At 48.6% G+C, this 20380-nt stretch overlaps 1 long non-coding RNA gene across 5 annotated transcripts in view; it reads left to right on the top strand.

Annotated features, from left to right (window-relative positions):
* LOC120400606 overlaps positions 1-20380 on the top strand; it is a 303500-nt gene that overhangs the window by 181028 nt on the left and 102092 nt on the right. For all 5 annotated transcript variants that reach the window (XR_005595919.1, XR_005595917.1, XR_005595921.1 and 2 more), the window contains one exon: positions 6508-6625. This is a non-coding gene — a long non-coding RNA (uncharacterized LOC120400606). The remainder of the gene's footprint in view (positions 1-6507; positions 6626-20380) is intronic.

The following is a 20380-nucleotide window of genomic DNA, read 5'->3' as shown; positions in this document are numbered from 1 at the left end:
CAATGTAAACTGGCCTGTCCGGCTGCGGGAGTCAGTGTGGAAAATGCCAGGGTTGTAAGGGTTAAGGAACGGGGCACTGGCCAGGAGACCGTGCTCAGACTGCAAATGGGCATGAAGGATTTGAAAACTGCCCTTCTTAATGACCTCCAACATTGGTGTAAATATTCGGCCTGTTTAAAAAAAAAACAAAAAAGGGGAGGGAGGAGGGGGAAAGGAGTTGAATGCATAAAGTCCGAGCTCTAGAGGAGGGAAATGTCCATTCTTGGTGCCCATTTCCCTGATTGCAGCGTCCCATAAATCTACAGAGGAGACAGCCAAGTCGAGGCTATTAATGGAGCCAGCAGAAGCCCGGAGGGAAATGTAGCACAAGAAACTGTCCCGAAGGGATCTGAGCTCATGCTCTGACCCAGGCTGAGGCTGGGCGAGTGGTAGGGCAGTGCCATGGCAGGAGGACAGTGTGCAGCTCTCTTGCAAGCACTCTCTGAGAGGGGGGGTGTAGGGCAAAGAGCCTTTGAAGGAAGGGAGAGTGACGTGGAGTGGATCATTGCTTTGAAAGGGACTCAGAGGACCGCGGAGGGCAGGGAGCTGTAATCCTGGGGACTTCCCAGGGGAGTTTCAGATTGTCCCTGACTGAGAGCAGAACATCGCGGCTTGTTGTTACACAGAGTACTGCGAGGTACAGATACTGCCACAAAGTGAACCACGGTAGCTACGGCACGACCAGCCAGCCAATAACAAGAAGGAAAGATTTACTATACCCAGTTCAGGCCTTTGTCCTTCTGGACTCTGTGCTGTGTACACCCTGGAGAGGACCATGGGAAAAGAAACCTCATCTGTTCAGACACTACTGTAAGCTCTTCGGGGCGGGGGCTGTTGTTTATCATATGTTTGTACAGCCCCCTACACAATAGGGCTGGATCTGGTTTGAAGCTACCGCCCTATAAATGGTAAATACTAATAATGCTGTAATTGTGGACGTGATGGGGGAAGTGCAAGAGGGTGAGATGTTCCTTTTTGACTGAGAAGGAGATTTTGTTCTCCTTGCTGTCAGAGCTTGCACAGCCAGACCTGTCATTAGTGGGCATCAGGGTCATGTGGGGGTCCTTTTGTAAGCCCATCTGCAGCGTGTGTCCAGTCATCGCCAGCAGCAATGAACCCACAGGGTTATTCTACTCCGGGTAAAGTGTTTCCTTTATACTGGCCTGATTTTTACTACTCTTTAATTTCATCAAGTCGCATGTTTTTCATACTTAGAGACAGGACAAAAAGGGAATGAATTGATCAATTGTCATTCTACCCTTTATCGTTTGGAATCACTTCATCGTGTCTCTCTCCAGTTCTCCTTTTTATGTTAAATAATCCTAGCTTTCTTCAGCTCTCCTAATATCCATAATTCCCAACACACTTCTGATTATCCTTGTTGCCCTTCGCTGGGCTATTTCAATCTCAGCAACAGCTTTCTTAACATGAGATAATCAAATCTGGACCCAGATAAGTGAGAAGCCACCTTCAATGTACAACATGTCACTATCATAGTTTATATATTATATTTTACCTTTGTTTCCCTAATGCACTTGAGCACTGTGTTTGTGTTAGTAACTACTGAAATCTGTCCACAAGGACTCCAGTCTTTTTCCAAAAGAGCTCTCAATTTGCAGAATCCATCTGGAATAGGAAATCTTGGACTCCAGTATTTCAGCAAATATATTTCACCTTCTGTTTATCCAAGTTAAATGTCACCTGCTACTGTCCATTCCCCTAGTGTCTCCAAATCTGCTCATGATGGACAGCCAAAAATGGAGGCACTCCAAATTAGAAGTCGTTTTAGAAGGTCTTTCTTTGTATTTGTTTTTTTTGGGAAGCACTGGGGCTATTTTTGCAATTAGGCACAATATAAAGCAAATGCTTTAGTGCAAGTTAAGGATAATCGTTAACAGTTACTATACCCTTCTCTGGTTGGCACTACTTCGACCTGGCCTGGAGCACTATGCTTGTGGGTCTGCAATAGAGTCCAGACATGGAGAATTTCACCAAACCATGGAAGAAGTTGCAAAGCAAAAGTTGTGCAGAAAGATCGTGGCAGATGCTCCCTCACCCTGTGGCTTTCCGACAGCCCAGGGCAATCAGTCAGTCTTCTCACCCAGGGAAGACCTCAGTGTGGGGAGTTTCCTGGATGATGCAGATTTGAGAGAGTTGGCTTTATGACACACTCTTGCCCCATGAGAGCCCTTAGCAATGGAGAGGCAAGGTGGGTGAGGTCATATCTTATCTTTTCTTGGGCCAATGTGTCACCAGCAGAAGTCAGTCCAATAAAAGCTATGACCTCACCCATCTTTTCTCTCTCATACCCTGGGACCATGATGGCTAAGGGGGAAGGTGGCCTGGAGATAGCCCTGCTGTGCTCTGGGCATTAAGGGCCATTGGCAGTGGAACAAACGGCTGCTCTAGCTTGTCCAGTGGCTAGCAGCCCTCTCCCCACCCTCCATGCCTGCACTGAGCAATGGAAATGAGAACTGTGCCCTCAGAGCTCACCATGTTGAGTGCAGAAAAAAGAACACAGCAAGGAGACACAGTAACTGCCTATCAGTACAGAAGGGGCTGTTACTGAGAGAACAGAGACCAGTTAGCCATATTAGTCAACAAAGGCAGAACCAGAAGGAAAAAAAGGACCTAAAAGCAAACCTTTAGGATTAGAGCTATGGGGAAATCCTCCTAGTCGTTAGATGAGTGCGTCGAATGGAAGAGGCTGCATGAGGAGGCTGTGAATTTGACAGGCACCATCTATCAGGGATGGCTTCAGGATAGGGAAATCAATAGTGGCACAATGCCGGGCGCTGGGAAAGGTGAGCCAGCAGAGCTTCCTTTCAGCACTAATGATTGCACACTTGAAAGACCGTGTCTCCCCAACACGGTAGAACTCTGGCAAATCACCGTTCAGGAGCTTGGAGGTCAGAGTTCCTAAGACTCCTAGTTACTTGCCTTCTTTTCCAAACAGTGCCTGTGTGAGTGGGCTCTCCGACATTGTGCAGCTCAAAAGTTTTCCTACAAAGAAATTTAAGACATGGCATTTCATATATTAAGGAGAGTACTGGGTAGCGACTTAAAATTTGCTTGCATAGTTGCCTTGAAAACATACAATCACCTTAACAAGTTAATGGGAAAAAAAAGGAATTAAAAATATCCTTCAATGAAAGTACAAAGCTACACCATATTCGCTTTGCTCCACAAATCCAGCTATAATGAAACTGTCATTTGCTATTGTTTTCCACTGTGCAGTTTGTTAAATTAAGGACATTTTTGATTTAATAAAACAGGTGACTATCCCCAGCAGGGTGTAGTGGGAAATGAGAAACCCACTGACAATGTCACGTTTCCTTAGAGGGCTTGTCAGATGCCAATTTTAGCTGATGCTCTCTGATGGCATATTTTCAGTGCTGCTGCTTCCTGTTGTGCTTCCTTATTGTCCAGTGCCAAGTTCTGTATGTGAATCCCAAAGCGAACGTTCGTGCAGAATTGGGGGGAATCACGCTGGGAGAGGAAAGTCTTGGAATGCTCCCCCCATCCCAACCACATTGTGGTGGCAACACCAAATTGGGCTTCTTAGAGCCTTTTCTTTGCTCATTCTTAATGCCTGGGGAGTGGTAGGGCTGGCTATCACCCGTAATTACATAATAGTAATGCAGGAGTTAAATGCTGGTGGGGAGGATGTTAGAACATCTTGAGTTTGTTTGCCACTAATCTTGCAATGCTGGGTTCTTTCTTAATCCTCAACAAATGTTGTCCCCTTGACAACATATGTGGTAAAAAGTTATGATTGTGTGTGGAAAGAGCGTTTAGAAAGGGGCTTACTTTTTCCATAGCTAAACACATTGTTATCCTCCAAATTGTAATCTTATCATATTTAAGTTGTTCCACATAAGTAGACCTATGTATATTTTCAGTAGTTTCAGCTGAAACCTGTTAAGAACAGATGTGCATATGATTGCATGGCAATGATCCCTTACAATGTATTTTTCCATGAACAAACATTGTTATTTGCTCCTTAAGGGGAAAGAGAAGAAGAAAGGAATGGAGCCTTCATTAAGGGGAATATTAAATTGAGTGGCTGGGCTTGTTACAAGCAGTGTTTTCTAAATAATTTTCAAATAGCCCTTAAAGGACATGAAGCATTTTGAACACAAAAGGGCTTTCTGGAGCGGACCTAGATAAGGCAGGGACAGGATTTGGGATACTTGCTACTGCCTCTAGAGTGGCGAGACGTTCCGATCGGACGCTTCCGGATACGCCACTCTAGAACTAATCAGGTGACAAGCAGGCAGAAGTGCCAATCGGATTGCACCAAAGCGGAAGGGCTCTTGGTCCCACCTCGACTCTCCTGTTTTCCCCCGTTCTCACTCACAATAGGTCAGAGTTAGCCAGGATGGGAGCGTTCCAAAGTGAACCACACTGAAAATAAACCCAAAGAGAGGGTGGAGAGTATCTGTCTCACTAGCAGGGAGTAGGGTGACCAGGGATCAAATGTGAAATATCAGGACGGGGAGCAGGAGGAGGAGGGGGGTAATAGGAGCCTATATAAGAAAAAAGACCCCAAAATCAGGACTGTCCCTATAAAATCGGGACACATGGTCACCCTAGCAGGGAGCTTCTTCAGCCCAATGCTGGGCAGTTCTTGTGTCTCTATCCCTCAGGACTCCAGACTTTGGAGTGAGGCCATCTCTGCTGCCTCCCACCCCCTTCCCGCCGCTTAATTTGGACTCTCAGCTAACAGAGAAGCCAGTAGTGCTGACAGACCAGCTCTGTGCTGAACAGATGGGAGCCCAGATCTTCTAAGGTAGTTAGGCAACTAACTCAGTGGTGTAGTGGGTAGGACTTAGGTGTAAACTTTTCAAAGGCTCCTAAGGCCCATTTTCACTTTTGAAAATAGGGTTAGGCCCTAGGGTCAAATTTACAATGGTCTTTAGGCCCCTAAAGATGCAGACAGGTGCCTAGTGGGAATTCCAAAAGCACCTGAGTGAGTTAGCTGCCCTGATCACCACGGAGGCATTTGAGGCTGATCGCACTCAGTGGTGCCAGCAATTGTGGGGATGACACATCCTTGGCAGTCTCTCCAGATTCTTTGGCCACTGTAACGAACCTGAGGAGAAGCCAGCTAGCTCCGTAGCTGCTCCCCTCTCCATCTCACACTCGCTCATGTCTGTTGGGCAGTTGGAAATTAAGCCCTTGTCGTGAATTGACTACTTTGGTCTTATTAGTGTTGGGGCATGTCTACCCGTGGGGTTGAGGGCCTTGTTTTGAGGGTCTGCTCTCAAAGGCTGATGTTCTGCGGGGTCGGTATGGTCCTGTCATGAGGTGTTTGTACTGAAACCAACCAGCTGCAACAATCTGGTCAATTCTCCTTGTAGCTGCAATGGCCAAAAGTTTCTCTGCCAGACCAATGAAACCTTGCAGAAGGGCCATTCTGGTGTCCCCTCAAAGGCTACTGGAACCAGAGAATCTCCAGAAGGCCCCGAGAAAAGTTATTGGGAAAAGCCTTCCTTAAAAGAAGCTGGCAGTCTTCCCCGGCATGAGGCAGTCCACACTACTGAGGGCTTAGCGGGGTTTTATTATACGCTTTTCTCTCCAGCCATCGCGAGGGTGGCCCTTGGTGGCTTTGCCTCAGAGGTCACCTCGGTTCTCAAATGACCTGCAGTAAATGAAGTTGGAGCTGCCAGACGGATTGTGGTGTTTGCATATTTAATGAATTACAAAATTCATTTTTAAAATAAGAATAGGTAATGATCAAGATCTCTCTCCTGCCATCACACCATTCTTACCCATCCTGGAAAATGTAATCGAGCTGCTGCAGGCTCTCTGGGAAGAAGCTGAATCCAGGGCATTTGCTGGAGAACTGATGTCTGGAATGGCAAACAGCACATGGGCTCTTGTGCTCAGCCTGCCTAGAGTACAGGTCTCTCTGCCATGCCACCTCTCGCAGGTGTTCTTAGGGCGCCAATCTCACTCCGATGTTCTAATTTATATTTCCTTTTTTTACTGTGCTGGTTCATTGGGAGGAACAAGGTACAGCAGGCTGCCTCAGCTTAACACGGGAATAATGATTCTCGCCCTCCTTTGCAGAGTGTAGCGATCCAAGCGAAGTATAGTATTAGTCACCATGATATTGGAGTCACCTGACCGGGACTCGAGCCCTGAGGACTATTCCTGACTCTGCTCTGCTGGGTGGACTTGGGCAAGTCTCTTCCTCTCGCTCTGCTTCCCTTCCCACCCTGTGTCCGTCTTGTCGATTTAGATTGTGAGCTCCTCAGGGGCGGGATGATCTCTCGCTAGGTGTTTGTATGTAGTCTGGGCTAGCACAGTGAGACCCTGATCTTGGGTGAGACCTCTCGGTGCTACTGGAGTACTGATCTAACGTCTAGGTTCCACTGCACAGAGGTACAGCATCCGGCCAGCTTTAAAAGTGAACACATGAGTCGAAAACAGATTTTTCACTCCAGGCCTTTTCTTTTTCAGCTTGTCCAGATGAGAGACAGCCACATTGCATTCTGTTGCATCATACAATGCAAGCCGTGGGCTCACCAGCACAATGATTACTCTCCCACTGGCCAGACACAGCTGAGATTCAGAAGAGGTATGTGTCTAAAAATATCACCGTGTGATGAATGTACAAAGAGACCACCTTAGCTGTTTTCCTTGTTCAAAAATACAGATTCTCAGCTGCTGGAAGTCTGAGTACATCACATAACATGGGGGGGGGAATATTAATTTATCATATGTACATTCCTATATTCTGCAGACATGATTTTAAATTAGGAAACTGTTCGGAAAAATAGGTTTGGGTTTTATTTTGGATGTAGTCCGCTGAGCAAAGCCACTTTCCTTGCCCAGAGTTGTGAGAGGCCTATAACCACTCCTGTTCTTCACCCCTGCATGTTTGCAGAGAGCCCATGTGTGGAGGGAGAGTAGCTCTAATGCTGCATTTGATACAATGTCGGTCTGATGCTGACATGTAGAGCATGAGCTCAGAAACTTACCCGGGCCTTATCTTAGGAATTTCTCCCCCAAAGCGCTAATTGACTTCAACTCAAGCGGACTTACAGCTGGTGTCAGCGGGGATGTGGGCTAGAGCGAACTAGGGGAGCATATTGAGTCAGCCCAAAGCTGGGCGTTTCCCTGCCTCTTGAGGCGAGCACAAGGCTGCAGGAGTGGCTGCACTGGGGCTGTGTATGTACAACTCAATCTCCTGGGCAAAGCCCTTTTAACATACAGCTGAGAACCTGAATTTGGGTCCCAAGTCAGTCTCTGCACTGGAATGTCGTCGTCTGGAATGAGCTAGTTTGAGCTGGGGCTCGCTAGAAAAGGCTCCTAGAAAATCGGTGTCACTGTATTTTGGAAAAAGAAATAAAGCAAACAGGTGCATACGAATCAGCAGTCAAATTAGTTCTGGGGGGGATAAGCTGGATTGTGGTTAACGAGATGAAACTCCTTTAATACCCCAAGGAGACAGAGACCCTCTGTTGAGTTAGACAAGGCATCAAATCTGCTTCTCCTTTTAAAACCCTTTTTGTTCCTGTGACCTTCCTATAATAAAGGACCTTCTATAGCAAAACATATTCAGGCAGCTCATTTCCTAATGAATTCTGCAGTCACCAATTGGCTCATTCATTTCTAGGGTAGTCGATGCAGATCACTGCACAGTGACGAATGTTGCATCAAGCTGCTTGTGTCTAAATGTGTATTGCAATCAGAGGTAGGCACTTGGGTGCTTGAGAGGCTGAATCACTCAATGTTCTTCATAACATCCTTCCCTTCCCCACCCACCTGGTCGCCTCGCTCTCCACACAGACTTTAAAGTGGGGCTTCTTGAAGTGCATGTGATCGCCTCTTAAAAACTGGTGTGCACTGACTGCTCATTTATTTTTGAACTCCGAGGTGCCCGATGTTTTGATAAATTGGTGGTTTGTGTTTTACAATCTTATCCTGTGTGTGTGTGTTTTGATTCTCACAATAGAGAGGATGCCTGTGGCTTGATGCAAATGAGCATCAAAGGTCCTTTATGAGGACTGCTGCAGAGAAGAACAAGCTGGCGAAGCTTGGTTGTGTAAGCAGGGAAATGGTGCCGCTATTGTGGGGAACTTTCCTGGCTTCTGCACTACCCCTGTGAAGTGGGCTAGCGAAAGGATCTGAGTCCTTGCTCCCACTTCCTTTACCCAGAGGCCACCCTGCCCTCGAGGACTCCCCTTCCACTCTCCTGTCTGGCAGAGTCCTCATAACCCCAACAAGGCTGGGCCCAGGATTCCTGGGGGGCTCGACCCCCAACCCTGCTGTGCTCACCCAGGACAGGGGCTAGGGTGTCCCCACTCTGGGGTACCCTCTCTGCACTGGGCACCACCCTGACCCACTGATCATTACATACAATTTAAAGCAAATACAAGTTGTTTAATTAACAATTAATTTAAAAAAAGAATAAGGAAAAATGGGAAAGGTTAAAGGAAAACACATCACGCCGCTCTGTGGCAGGGACCATCACAAACAGTGTCTCTGGACATCAGGGCAGTTCACAGCCTGCTCCTTGTAGGTCCCAGATCTCCTTCTCAGGCCCTGGCTGTGCTGCAGGGACGCTGCGGGTTGGACACTTGCAGTGGTGGTGGCCACACACCTCAGGGCTTTGGGGGTGGGACCCTTCTTCCCAGCGTCAGCCCCCGGCCGGGTTAGGATCCCCCTCCCAGCCTGGCCTGCAGGGACCCTTGGCTGGGGGTGTCTTTCTGCGCTGGGCCCTTTGCCCAGGGTCCCCCCTTGGCTGGCCCCAGTTGCTCATCATACCTGACTCTGTGGTTGCAGCTCTGCTCCCAGCACAGGATCTGCTCTCCCTGGGCCGTGCCTCTGGCTGGCCCAGCTCTGCTCCCAGCACAGAATCTGCTCTCCCTGGGCCGTGCCTCTGGCTCTCTGGCTGCAGCTCTGCTCCCAGCACAGGATCTGCTCCCCCTGGGCCGTGTCTCTGGCTGGCCCAGCTCTGCTCCCAGCACAGGATCTGCTCCCCCTGGGCCGTGCCTCTGGCTCTCTGGCTGCAGCTCTGCTCCCAGCAAAGGATCTGCTCTCCCTGAGCTGTCTCTGGCTCTGCTCCCAGCTCAGACCTGCTTCCTGAGCTGCTTTTCTGGCCCCTCTGGATCTGGCCCGGCTCTGCTCCCCAGCTCAGCTCGGGCCCCTGCCTGCTCCTTACCTCGGCCCCACTCTGTCTGACCCAGGCAATTCCAGCTCACACAGAGGCCAGGACCCCCCTGGCCTCCTGACTCCCTGATTAGCCTGCCCGCCCTGTCAATCAGGCTCAGAGGCTGAGGCTGACCTGGAGCATTGGCCTCTCCCCAATCTTTTAGTGCTGGGAGCTGCCAACCAGAACACCCCCCTGAATGTTAGTAAGGGGGCAACAGTCCCCTTACAGTTGCAAAGAGAGGAATAGGGAGTTGGAGGCGGCCTGGAGCCTGCCCGGAGGCTCCAGACCCCATATGCTGTAATTCGACTTTCTGGTTTGTGGTGTTTGCGTTTTGTGATTTTTTTTTTCATTGTTTCTTTTAAAACAAACGAGTGTTTTCTCCCTCCCCTGTAGAAGTAAAAATTGTTGTTGTTTTTTAAAGTGGTTTTCCTTGAATTATATTAAAAAAAATATTGTTCCCCTCTGATGCCTGATATTGTCAGTAATGAATCCTTATGCATTCTGGGTAGGTTTATAGAATGTTATACAAACCAATTGCCAGCTGGTTGCTTAGGTGGGTGTTTTAGCCAAAGGCCTAAACGAATGGGACTCGGGCACCCAAAGCTCGTAAGCAGCTTTGAAAATCCCGATTCAAAGCACAAACAAAGTAAAAGAAGGTCAGAAGGCTCCCAAATGCCAGGAAGTTCAGCGCTGGGGTTAGTGGGGCGGAATGTCACATGTCTGCTCCTTCCGAAGTGTGACTAAATTTTCTTTCGACGCCAGCCCGTGAGTGGATACGAATCAATACGTACTACAAACTCCTGGGCTGAAAGGCTCCTGCAGAGGCCAGATGTGGCTCTTCATTTGCCTTGGACGTGTCTCAGCCGTGTCGCTAAAATGTTTACATTCCATGGCCCTGTGCACAGCAGGCAGCATGCCCCCCTGCAGCAGCTGCGTAGCGTGCCCAGCTTCTGTGTGCACCTGGTGTTTGTGGGAGTGAGGTCACTGAGCAGAGACCATTACAGAGTGCAATTCAGCTAGTATGATGGGCCAGATCCTCAGCTGGTGGCAATCAGCAGCAATCCCATTCATTTCAGTGGAGCGATGCTGATTTACACCAACTGGGGCTCTGCGCTACTGATTTCACTGGCGCTATCCTGATTTAACTAGCTGGGGATCTGGCCCCATTCTCTTCAGTGGAGCTGTGTGGGTTCACAGCAGCTGGGGAGACATTGTAAATAGATGGGCTGTATCTACCTTTCCCCCTCCCCTCTGTTCCTAGTGCAAGAACTGTAACCGTCTCCCATTGCTGCTGACTTTCTGCCTTGACACTCCTTGCGCTGAAGGAGCCCAGCCAGAAGCTGGGCTCCCTTTCAGAGGCTGGCAGGCATCCTGCTTTCTTGGCTGTGTTTCCAGAGCTGTCTAGCTAATGGCAGCGCTCGGTCAGCATCCCTGGGAAGCTGCTGGGCTGAGAGACGCTGTGGGCACCATATCATTTATCCAGCACTTCCCCGGGGATGGTTGAGGGCCCTGCTCGGCATTTCAGTGGGCAGCCGCCGGCCTCCCCACATAATGCCACTCAGAATGGGCTCCGCAGAGGGATCCTGGGGCTGGGACACTGGCCTAGGAACCCAGAGGCCTTGGTCCAATTCTCTGCTCTGGGTGGGCCTGGGGATGTCACTTAGGGCTAGATCCACAAAGGGAAAGACTGAAAAGGGTGAGTCTGCGCTGCAGACGCTTTGCTGGCACAGCCCGCGTGTGCAGGGGCAGTGGAAGCTGGCATGGCTACACCACCTCCCTGGGTGACATCAGCGGTGCCAAGAGGAGCGCTTGCAGGGTTGTGTCTACACAGCGGGTCTGCTGGCAGGGTTGTGTTGGCCGGGATGGGGGCACAGTGGTGCCAGCAAAGCTCTGTGGCGCAGACTAATCGTTAGGCTCAGTGCTTCAATGCCAAACTTTTTAGGCGCTGTGCCCCCTGGAATCTGCAGCCCCTGGCTGGGCCCGGGCTCCTGGATGATGCCCGGGGAGCGGGATCCACAGAAGCCAGCCCGCTGAGCAGGGAGCTGACTAAGCGAGGCAGTGGAGGGAAGCTGAGGAGTAGGATGGGGCCTAATCCTTGACCCTCAAAGATGGGGGAGGCACTGGCCTCTGCTTGGGATTCCCAGCCATGAGCCCTCTCCTGGAGTCAGGCCCCCAAGCCTGGGAGCTCCAGGTTCAAATCCCCCCGATGCTAAACAGGGACCTGAATCCAGGTCCCGCAGAAGCACTCTAGCCCTGGGGCTGTTGGGTGAAAGAGCACCACCACCTCTGCTTGTGCAGGGCCCGACCCAGCAGGTGTGCTCTGAGACGGCCTCCTACATTGGACCCTGCACACAAGACAGGCAAGGAAAGCACTGAGCCTGAGCATCCCACCAGGGCTTAGGCATGAGCTGGGTGCTGGGCATCAGGATGGACATTTAGGTGCCAAGGGGACTTTATCAGTGGGACCATCATCATGTAGGGAATTTGGGCACCTGCAAGGCAAGGTAGCAGCTGGGTGGGAGGTTAGGTGCCTAAATCTCCTTGTGCATCTAGCCCTGTCTCTCTCATTGCCTCAGTTTCCCATCTGTAGAATGGGATAAGAGCAAGGTCTGTGCAGGAAAATACCTGGAGGAGTTGGGCGGTGCTCAGGCACTGCCGTTGTGGGAGCCATAGAAGTAAGTGGATGGTGGGCATCTGATGTTTGCAGCTTCTCACGCCATGCTCTGGCTTTGTGCACATAATGAGAACGCCCTGGGAGCTGCTCGGTTGGGAAAGGTGGCTTTATACGTGGTTGTAAGCAGCGTGGGGCAGCCCTGCTGGCCAGTAAATCAGCTCTAGAAGCCCAGCACGGTACCACAGCCAGTTTGCTGGCTGGAGCAGGACTGCTTGTGAGAGGAAACTCTGAGTGGCACACACTGCTGTACCTGCTCCTGCATCACCTCCCCAGGCCCGTAGCTACACTTTGGAAAAAGGCCTTGACTGGGGCATCCATATTCTCTGGTGATCCCTGCCAGCCAGAGCCACCCCTCAGGGCCGCTGGCAGCCAGCAGAACATAGAGCATCCCTGAGGCTGCGCTAATTGGCGGTCAGGGACCGGCCCAGGAGCGTGGCAGGTTTGGGGAAGTGAGAGTGGATGTATTGGCATCTACTGTCTCCCTTTGCACCCTTCTCCCCCACCACTGCTGAGCTGCACCAAGCACAGATCCCAAGGTCAGAAGGGACCATTGTCATCGTCTAGTCTGACCTCCTGGATAACACAGGCCAGAGACCTGCCCCCAAATAATTCCTAGAGCCGAGCTTTTGGAAAACACCACCAATTTTGGTTTTAAAATGGTCAGGGATGGAGAATCCACAATGACCCTTGATAAAATGTTCCAATGGGTAATTACTCTCACCGTTAAAAATCTGCCTCATTTCCAGTCTGAATTTGTCTAGCTTCAACTTCCAGCCCTTGGATTTTTTTCTGCTAGATTGAAGAGCCAATTCTTAATTTCCCCCAGGTATGTATTATACACTGTAATCAAGCCGCCTCCTAACTCTTCTCCTTCTTACACTAAATACATTGAGCTCCTTGAGTCTACCACTGGAAGGCAGGTTTTCCAGTCCGTTCATCATTCCCACGGCTCTTCTCTGAACCCTCCCCTATTTATCAACCTCCTTCTTGCACTGTGGGCCCCAGACCTGGACAGTGTTCTAAGCAGTGGCCACAGCAATGCCAAATACAAAGGTCAAATAACCTCTCTCCTCCTACTTGGATGTATTAATGGGGGAACTCAAGGATCACATTAGCCCTTTGGCCACGGCATCACACAGGGAGCTCATGTTCAGCTGATTACCCTCCATGACCCCCATGTCTTTTCCAGAGTCACTGCTTCCTGCATCCTGTAAGAGTGGCCTACGTCTACGTTTACATTTAGCCATATTAAAACACACATTGTTTGCTTGTGCTCTGTAGCAGTGACCTGTCCTCTTCGTCATTTACCACTCCCCCAATTTTTGTGTCATCTGCAAACTTTATCAGTGATGACTTTTTGTTCCAGGTCATTAATAAAAATGTTAAACAGCATAGGGCCAAGAACTGATTCTAGTGGGACCCCTCTGGAAACAGACCCATTCAGTGATGATTCCCCGTCTACAATTACATTTTGAGACCTATCAGTTAGCCAGCTTTTAGTCCTTGTAATGTGTGCCATGTTCATTTTATATTCTAGTGTTTAAATCAAAATATCATGAGGTACCAAGTCAAACCCCTTACAGAAGTCTAACTATATGACATCAATACTATTCCCTTTATCAACCAAACTTGTCGTCTCATCAAAACAAATCACGTTAGTTTGACAGGATCTATTTTCTATAAGCTCTTGTTGATTGGCATTAATTATATTCTCCTCCTTTAATTCTTTATTAATTGAGTCCTGTTTTAGCTGCTCTGTTATCTTGCCTCGGATCAATGTCAGACTGACAGGCTTATAACTACCCAGGTCATCCCGTTTACCTGTTTCAAAAACTGGTACAATGTTAGTTTTCCCCCAGTCTTTGGGAATTTCCCCAGTGTTCTGAGGAAAATCAGCATTAACTAATGGTCCAGCGAACTCTCTTAAAACTCAGCCCCAGCTCAGGGTCTGGGGCAGCATCACTGTCTCTCTCTGCTTTCACATGTGTGTATGTAACACACATGTATCTCTAGTATGCCATACACCAAGCTTGTGCGTGTGCTCGCGCTCTCTCTCTCACTCACTCACACACACACACACACACACACACACACACTAATACTCGGTGCTCTTCACTCAGCAGTTCGTTATTCATCCAATAAAAAAGCTTCCAGTGTCATGGTGCTGCAGTCCTGGGTAGTTATAACAGAGGCCGTAGTGCCTGCCAAACTGTAGATGGGCCAGTATTTTCTTGACAGCTCATTAAGAGTAATTCTTGTTTGCTGGAGCCACAATTCAGGTTTATGCGTCTCCTTTCAGAAAAAAATAAAACCCTGCTGCCTATACCCACGCTTAACAGTGTGTTTTGTATCAGTAATATAACTCCTAACAATGTCCATTAAATCACATGCCAGAAAAGTGTGTGTGTGTGGGGGGGAGGGATTACGTACAAGCTGCAAAAGTTCTTGGTGTGTCATTTTCTCCCCTCACAGCAGTCCCGTCCCAATGTAGCAGAGGCGAATGAAACATGAAATGAGCGCCTGCCTTCTGGCTGTCCTGTCATTGGCCAGTGTGCCAGAGGGATCACTGTTCATCTGACCATAGCAGTGAGTCCCAGCGTAGCCGTGCTTCGCCTCCCGGGAGCTGTGTTCAGGAACCCAAAGTCAAACCCTTTCCTTTCCTTTCATTCGAACGAAACGAAATTCAGGATGTTTTGTTTTCCCAATGTTGATGCTGCAGGTTGGGGGTAAGAAGCGGGGCAGCTGGGACAAACGACATCCAGATCTTATGGGCTGTGGTAACGGGGTGGTGAGATATGGCCTGATTTTTAAAGGTATTCAGGTACTGACTGGCATAGATTGGTGCCCATCTACATCTTTAGGCATCTAAAAATCTTTAATAATCTGGTCCACAGACCAAAATGATTAAATACATTAACTCAGTGAAAAATATATTTTTCTATTGGTCCTGCTTTGCGGATTTGATACCAAAAATTAAAGTCACACTTTTGAATGAAGACTTAGTTTAAATTTCAGCTCTTCTAGATTAGACAGTTTCTGTTCGCTACTTGTCTGAAAGATTTTGCTTGTTTGTTTCCTAGCTCTTGTCTGGCAGTGACTCTGTTGGGGAAGGGTCTGTCTTCACTGCGTAGTTAAACCAGGCTCTTACGCGGATCCTGTCCCTAACCCAGCTCCTGTCCCCACACACAACCCTCTGACATGAGTTTGGTGGTGCTACAGGCTAGAGCGTCTGTGAAGCTTTCACTTGGGTGGGTAGCCTGCCCGCTTTGCACTGAGGACGCAGGCTTATGGTCCTCCAGTGCCCAGAAGAACGGACGAGTCCTCCCACAATTCACTGGGGAAGAACCCTATAACGGCTCGGCACGGAGAACCATGGGATGTGCCCCCAAGGAGTCCTGGCGACACACACGGGGCTTTGTAGTGTGGCCATTGGCACCTGGGCTACACTAACCCGGCTGCTCGGGCCTGCTCACCTGAATTAACTCTGCAGTGAAGTCAGAGCTTTGAAAGCGACTCTGTCACTGGCGTCAGAGCGAGTTTCATTCACCCCACTCTGGCAGCGTAAGGGGACCTCAGAGTGGGAGTCACGTATATTGAATGCCCTTGGCAGCCCCTTTGCGCTGCTAGAGAAGTGGAAAGTGGCTTCAGTGTCAATGAGAACCAGGCTCAATGTTTGTTGTTCACTTATTTCCATTCGTGTAGTTGGATGGTGAGTAACGTGATATGCACAGTGTGCTACTGCACAGGCTGGAGGTGAACGGGACACTGAGAGGCAGCACCCGTCAGTTAAAGTGGTGAATGTGGGGCTTCATGCACATTAAACAAGGATCCCTTAACTGGATATTATCTTGCTTTTTGTGGGAAGGTTTTCCCCTGAGCTAGAAACTTAGGAACTGCCAAGGGCCTCAGACCCAAAGCCAACCTAGCTCAGCATCCTGTCTCTCACAGTTCCCAGTGCCAGATGCCACAAAGTCCTGCAGTAGCAGACATGGGATAATCTACCCTCATGAGGGTTCCTCCTGATCTCTAGTAATTAGAGACTGGTTTAAACCCTGAAGCATGATGCTTAATCTCCCTTCCAGAATTGTTGTCATCATTAATGAGAATTCTGGATATTCTTGCTATCTTTATCCATGTCCAATCCCTTTTGAATCTTGCTCATTCTTGACTTCCTGTGACAGTGAGTTCCACAGTCTAATTACGTATAGTGTGAAACAGTATTTCCTTTCACCAGGTTAGAATTTGCCACCCTTTATCTACTTTTTAGTCACTATTTTTACCACATTGTTTGTGTGTATGTGTGGGATTGTAACCTAGGACTGGGGAAAGATACAAGAAGGGCTGTAATGTGATGAGCTAAATGTTTCCCTGTTAACGAAAACCAGGGGAAGGATGCAGCTTCACAAAAAACGCTTGCACTTCAAAATCCAGGTAGACGCCCAGCCTGCTTCCATCCAAGGCAATGGAAAAACTCCCATCCGTTACCTCCTGAAGGATCAAGCTCGTAGCCCCAGACTAAGGCCCCGACTCTCCTCTATGTCCAAGCTGCTCCGCAGCCATGCCTGAGTTTATGCCACCAGAGTGGAGCCCAGCTCCATCGCGCCCCTCCCACCATGGCACCCTTGACGTGCTCCCACCCTGCCTAAGCTAGATGCTAGAGCATCACACAAAGGGCCGGACATCAATTTTCCAAGGAACAAACCTGCAAAGAGGCCACTAACTCCCCTGTCTGGCTAAGGCAGGGAAAGCGCTGCACTGATGGACATGGACTCTAGAGGACAGAGTTAGCTGGATTAAAACCATTCTGAATTTCACTCCTAACCCCAGCTGGGCCCTTGGTGGGGATGGGGCGTAAAAGAAAGTCCATGCACAGAAACACACGGGATCTTCATTTTCAAACCCATGCTGCTTGGCTCTCCAGGTCGTTTCCTTCCGAAAGACAGAAAAGGCACGTACGATAAAGCCAGCTACCAAACCCATCCTTCCAAACACCCGTATGACGAACACATGCAGAGGTGTTGTGGGGTCAGAGGTAACTGTGTTAAACCAGGGAATTTATCCTGACCGAGATCTCTAAAGTCAGCAGCCCCAGAGTGTGTTTTGCAGTTGCAAGTGAAGACGCAGGTTGATGGCAGGCAGTCTGTACAGAGGGGTGTCTCTCTCTCAGGATACATGACCACATGCTGTTTGATTACAATCCTGTTGCTCACGGAGAGCGGTCTCTTTGCTGGATGGCCGGAGCCCAAGGCTTGTTGCTGTCAGCCATGTTCATCCAGTACTGTGACTAACAAAGAACATGAGAGTCTTTGAGAGGACTCAGCAGAGAAATGTAACATTTTCTGTACGTGGCGTTGCCTGGTTGCACCTTCTCTCTGGGCTTCCTTTTGCATCCCTTTGGGGGGATGTGGAGTGGCTGGGAAGGACGCTTGGGGTGTCTTGGTTTGGTGCTTGCAGCCTGCGCTGTATTCAGACACTTGCAACATGACTCCTCTGTCAGTCATCCAAAAACAGTGCTAAACTCTTCCTGGCTGGGGGAGGGGATCGTGGCTAGAATTTCTGAAGTGGGTGGAAACATGTGAGTAGGGGGAGTCCCTCTGCATTAACCTGCTTTCGTTGCTCGGTACTTATGAAACCTCTTGGTAAGAGGATGGAGAACAAATTGAATAGATCAGAGAATCACTGTGCACCGTCCCTGCCTTTGGTGCATCTGATCACAAAGAATTCCAGCTGGGCCCTTTTTGGGTGAGCCTTTATAATCGCATTTCTGCTGGTGATACAGAAAAGCTGCAGGTTCCCTCCACTCCACCTCATAAATTATAGTTACAACAGGTACTTTTACAATGCTTATTTTGTCTTACTTTCAATGAAGAGCAATTCCAGCTTCCCAAGGCAGGATTTAACATATAACACAGCTACCTTTTCAGTAGGATTTCTGCAGGTTTTGAAGGGAGTGGAGAGCTGTCCTTGTCTGCCCTAGAAAACAGGTACTGTTGGGTTCCTTTCCATTCCAAAGGCAAACTTTTCATGCGGTGCCATAACGCTGCACAAGGAGAACACTGGTGGAGTCAACAGACAGACAGAGCATTGCAGGCAGAAATACGGAAAATGGACTACGTTTAAGCATTCTTTGCAACGACCCCAGAGGAAATCCTGGCTCTACTGAAGTCAAAGGCAAAATTTTCATTGACTTCAGAGCAGCCACCATTTCACCCCCCACTTGGTGAAAGGAGGGGCTAGTAAGGAACATGTCACGCCACATTCGGCCACTTTATATAACTATTTACTCTTCTCTTCAAACAAAACTATAACCTTCCCTAAGAACCCCAGGAAGCTGAAGCACAGATGTAATAAATTCTGTTAGCTACAGGAGTCTAAAGCAGACACAGCCGTGTGCACTACCTAGTTTTTATATTATTATTTTTATTTTATTTATTATCCTTTACATTCTTTGTATTGGATTTTTTCAAAAACAAACAAACAAAACCCATACTAGTTCAAAGAGAATCCTATAAAGCAGCTATATATTCGGTGCACTCCATGATGTGTTTGTCATATATCTCTTAGAGTAATGAGAGAGAGAAATCTCTCTGCATTCTCTTCTCCTGGATATGTCTTTGCAGTTTGGATTAAGGTTATTTGCAACTAGTAATGGTTTGAACCTAAAAAGTTTCAGTTTGGATTCTGCTCAGAGAAGCAGTCGAAACTGAGAAGTTTGTCCATTTTATCCATCCTTTTGTACTGCTTCCCCACTGAGTTGAATGACCCAGCCAATCTCAAGTGTGCAAAAATCATGATGCAGGCTTCAGTAATCAAGAGATTTGGCTTAAAATCATGAGATTTAAAAAAAGTAAAATAGATTCTTTTTCTTCAGGTTTGAGAGTCTTTAGGGGGTGCTCAAGGTTAGAACTGGCCAAATTTTCGATTCACGGGAAATTTTAAAAAGCTGAAAGTTCTTGCAAACCAGATATTCTGGGAGAACTTCATTCTGGGAAACACTGACACATGGTATTTTTGAAGGGATCTTTGCTCCCCAGGACAGACAGCTGCTGAATGAAATTGCTATTCTTGTCAGTTTCACTGCTGCACTTGCAGCTGTCCTGGGAGGCTGCGGCACTGGGGTCTGTGGCCTGGAGCTGTCACGGGAGCAACATCCCAGGACTTCCAAGCTCCCAGCTCTGCTGTAGTGAGCCGGGGAGCCTGAGAGCCTTCCCCCACCTGGATTTCCAGGTTTCCTGTTGCTGAGCCCAAGCAGAGGTCCAGAAAAAGGCAAATCAGGGCGACCTATTGGTGGGCATGCCCAGAGACGTGACGAGAGATTTGGACTGAATACAACAGTTCAGGGGGTGCTTCTGAAAGACAAGGCATGCTCAGTCTGGAAGAGGCCGTGCTCTTTCCAGTTCCGGTGTCCACAGTTCCATAAGGGTGTTGATAAACTGGAGACGGTTTGAAGAAGAGCCACGAGAAAGATTAAAGGATTGAAAACATGACTTAGAGTGATAGACACAAGGAGCTCAATCTCTTTAGTTAAACAAAGAGAAGGCTAAGGGGTGACTTGATCAGTCTGTAAGTACCTACCTGGGGAACTAATATTTGATAGGGCTCTTCAGTCTAGCAGACAAAGGTCTAACAAGATCTAATGGCTGGAAGTTGAAGCTAGACAAACTCAGACTGGAGATGAGGCACATTTTTAACCATTACTAATGAGGGTCATGGTAGGTTCTCCATCACTGACAACTTTTAAATCAAGATTGGATGTGTTTCTAAATGATCTGCTCTAGTTCACGCTGAAATTATTTTGGGGAAGTCCCTATGGCCTGTATTATTCAGGAAGTCAGACTAGATGACTACAGTGGTCCTTTCTGGCCTTAGAAACTATGACCTATCAATTTCTGCCTCGAGAGGGAATTGAGGATGGAGGACAGACAGTTCCAACTGAGAAATTTTGAACAGCACAATGAGTGCAGCATTTCCCCCGAGACCTGTCCCTGCAACATTACAACAGTATAAACCAGGACGCTACTGCTTGTTGGACTGTCCTCATCCTCCCGTCCTTCACACCCACGCCCCAGGCGGTCCCCTGAGCTCCCCGCTGCTGGAGGTTCTGACCAGATTTTCTGAATTTCCCCCGACAATGTGGAGTTCTAGCGCTTTCTGCCATCTACACCCTGGTTAATAAGAACAGTAAGTGCTAAAAACAACTGGTCTTTCCCGACTTCTCTCAGGGGACTCGGCGCTCACATTGTATGGCTCAGTTTCCTTACATGTTTTCAGATGTCACCTAGCTCCATCCACTTGTTTGTATTCTGGAAGCACCTCCAGGGTCCAGCCAAGATTGGGGCCCCATTGTTCTGGGCATTGTGACATCACAGCCTGAGACAGTCCCTGCACCAAAGAGCTCCCAATCCACACAGACAGGAGAGAGCGGGGTGGGGGTCCAGGGGTAGTTCTCTTCCATTCCTTGGGCTAGGCAGCCACGGTCAATAACGTTGTGTCAAGATGCT

Source organism: Mauremys reevesii, linkage group 3 (assembly GCF_016161935.1).
Source record: "Mauremys reevesii isolate NIE-2019 linkage group 3, ASM1616193v1, whole genome shotgun sequence".
NCBI lineage: Eukaryota > Metazoa > Chordata > Testudines > Geoemydidae > Mauremys > Mauremys reevesii.
Note: the sequence above shows the minus strand (reverse complement) of the source record. Positions and strands in the feature narration are given on the sequence as shown.